We start from the raw sequence: 2,533 nt of genomic DNA on the forward strand, positions 1-2,533 counted from the left end.
CATGATAGATAGATAGATAGATAGATAGATAGATAGATAGATAGATAGATAGACAGATAGATGGTATTTGATGATTTGATTTTCTTTCTTTTTCTTTTTTTAAGAAAATGAATTTGGAATGCATGTTTCAAAATCACCAAAATTACACCAGTTAACTTAGAAGTTAGTGTTAGATTTTCAAATTTCTGTCAGTGTTTGTACAGTGGGACAAGGGGAATAAACTCCTGTACACTGACCCTCACAGAGGCAGAAGCTGGGAGACTCAGTTGAGATGGAGATCGCTTCCATGTTGGAGAACAACTCCAGCATCCTCAAATTCGGCTACCACTTCACCCAGCAGGGTCCCCGCGCCAGAGCCGCCATGGCCATCACACGGAACAACGACATGAGTGAGAAACATCTCAAAAATCATTCTGAGTATCACGTAGAGTCATAGAAATATCAATTGAAGATGCACTGGCGAAGATTTGTGTGTAAGATCCAACTTTTTGATTCCTTTGTGCCATCTTTCCTCTCTGTGCAGTTCGCCAGCAGAGATTAAGATGAACGCAACAAAGAGGAAACAGAAGAACTTTGTGCAGACAGACGCCTCCGACAGCCTCGTGCCAGCTTTCTCAGTGCGCAGCCTCAGAGCTGAACCAACCCTCCCAACTGAAGCTGGGTGGTTGTGCATGGTGCCTCCTCCCCGCCTAACATCCATTTCATTTCATTTCCCACGGCCCGCTTTGTGTAGACCGCTGAATCCATCATAAAGGCATGTATAGGTCACAAGCAAAATGTGAAGTGTCTTTTTTTTGTGCTTTTTAGTTTGTGCATTGCCACCATCATCCCAGACAAAACGTCATTCATGGAAACATTTCAATGTGAAAAGAAAACAAACTGTAAATACTTTAAATAAAAACATATCTTCAAGTATTTTTTGTAAATGTTTGAAAAGTTTTAATTTTATTGTTTCTGAGCCTCATCTGAACATTTGAGCATTTTATATTGGATATATTCGGGCTGTTGCAACACCGGTATTGACGATAACCATGAGATTAAATAATACACATATGATAATATAAAATAATTTCTGTTTCATTCTGTTCTCGCTTGGTGTCCCTCCACTAGGGTTGACACCTTTTGGGTGGAAAAATAAAAGACACCTCCCAGTCCTATGCCAGAGGGACACAAATCAAGAGGGGGGCCTGTGTGCTCTCAGGCACAGCGGCAAAGAATGTGCGCTCTCTGGCAAGGTGGCCTTATTGGACAGTGTGCGCTCTCCGGCACGGCAGCTGTGTTGGAGAATATGCGCTCTCCATCACGGTGGCCGTGTTGAAGAATGTGCGTTCCCCGGCATGGCAGCCTTGTTGGACAATGTGCACTCTCCAGCAAGGCAACCGTGTTGGAGAATGTGCATTCTTCGGCACGGCAGCCTTGTCGGACAATCTGCGCTCTCCGGCTCGGCAGCCTTGTCGGACAATGTGCGCCCTCCGGCACTGCGACCTTGTCGGAGAATGTGTGCGCTCCATGTACAGCAACCGCGTCGAACAATGTGTGCTCTTCAGCATGGCAGCTGTGTCGGACAATGTGTGCTCTCTGCAGCTGGGTGACAGGCCTGTTATTCTGTGTCAGTCTCTCATGCATCTTCTGAGTTAATACTTCTCCGCTATGTCCCCCTGAAGAACAAGAACCCCCTCCCCTCTCATAACCCCAAGTTATGTTCAAATATTCAGTTCTAATCCTGTTCTGAATTGATTCTTTTAAATAGCACATATTTTAAAAAAAGTTGTTGTATAATGATGAAAAAAGATCCAATAGGGAGTATCAATGGTTGTTTCAGTCATGGAAATTTATTAGTAAAAATGTTAATGAAACCTGAAAATCATCACATTCTTCATGACTGTATCTGCCACATACTGTATTTAGTGCTGATACCCCCCCAATATTGACTGCACTGCAGTTTTTTAAGGGATGAACCCTTCATGTAAAGAGTCACAGAACTTTAATCCTTTAAACTTGCTCCTGATCCTCTGACTTCCCTCAAGCACCTGACCTATTTTTACCCTGATGGGAGAGGAAACCCAGTCCACCGGGCTTGGGTTACCTCGTTCCAAATATAAGAAGCGACTGAAGAGGGCTGCACCCGCATGCACCCTCAGATTTATGAACAGAAACAGCTGCTAACCTCTGAGGACTCTCACAGCATTGCTTCAATTCCTGCACTTCATTTCTGCAGCCTGTTACCTTGACCTAAAATTTGACACGACCACCAGGTAGAACATGCACAAATCTGATTTCTCCTCAAAGGTCACCTTTTTTAAAGGCTTCACTGACATTTGGAGTCTGAAATTATTCAACCTATTAAAACCAGGAATGACTTCAGTTTTCTTGCACAGCGTCAGACACCTTAAACATGGATTTAAACCTCTGAAATGGGATTTCTTTCCAAAAACATGGAATTAAAAAGGCAATCAACAACTTGGAATATCCTGCAAATTACAATATCTAACTCAATTAAAATATATACACACACACACACACACACACACAC

General features: G+C 43.0%; 1 long non-coding RNA gene across 1 annotated transcript; it reads left to right on the top strand.

Moving 5' to 3' along the window:
* The first annotated feature begins 143 nt into the window (after nucleotides 1-143).
* LOC121940388 lies at nucleotides 144-915 on the top strand. Its single transcript, XR_006105619.1, has 2 exons — nucleotides 144-389; nucleotides 524-915. It is a non-coding gene; the product is annotated as an uncharacterized LOC121940388 (long non-coding RNA).
* Nucleotides 916-2,533: the final 1,618 nt, after the last annotated feature.

Source organism: Plectropomus leopardus, unplaced genomic scaffold, assembly GCF_008729295.1.
Source record: "Plectropomus leopardus isolate mb unplaced genomic scaffold, YSFRI_Pleo_2.0 unplaced_scaffold8572, whole genome shotgun sequence".
NCBI classification, from domain to species: Eukaryota; Metazoa; Chordata; class Actinopteri; order Perciformes; family Serranidae; genus Plectropomus; species Plectropomus leopardus.